Here is a 231-nt window from a genome sequence, read left to right on the forward strand (position 1 = left end):
TTATTATTATTATTATTATTATTATTATTATTATTATTTTGGGTTGTTGAAACTTGAAATGAAGACATCAAAAAATAAATAGGTTAAGATTAGGATAAATCTAGTCACCGACGTTTAAAAATTTAAATATAACCGACCATCATGATTATGTGGTAGGTTATATGTTGCCTATTATTTTTTTTTGGTTTCCTAAGGTATCATCACGATCGAAAGCTGTGAGACTAATCCTCC

Source organism: Capsicum annuum, unplaced genomic scaffold (genome assembly GCF_002878395.1).
Source record: "Capsicum annuum cultivar UCD-10X-F1 unplaced genomic scaffold, UCD10Xv1.1 ctg82334, whole genome shotgun sequence".
In the NCBI taxonomy this organism is placed as follows: domain Eukaryota; kingdom Viridiplantae; phylum Streptophyta; class Magnoliopsida; order Solanales; family Solanaceae; genus Capsicum; species Capsicum annuum.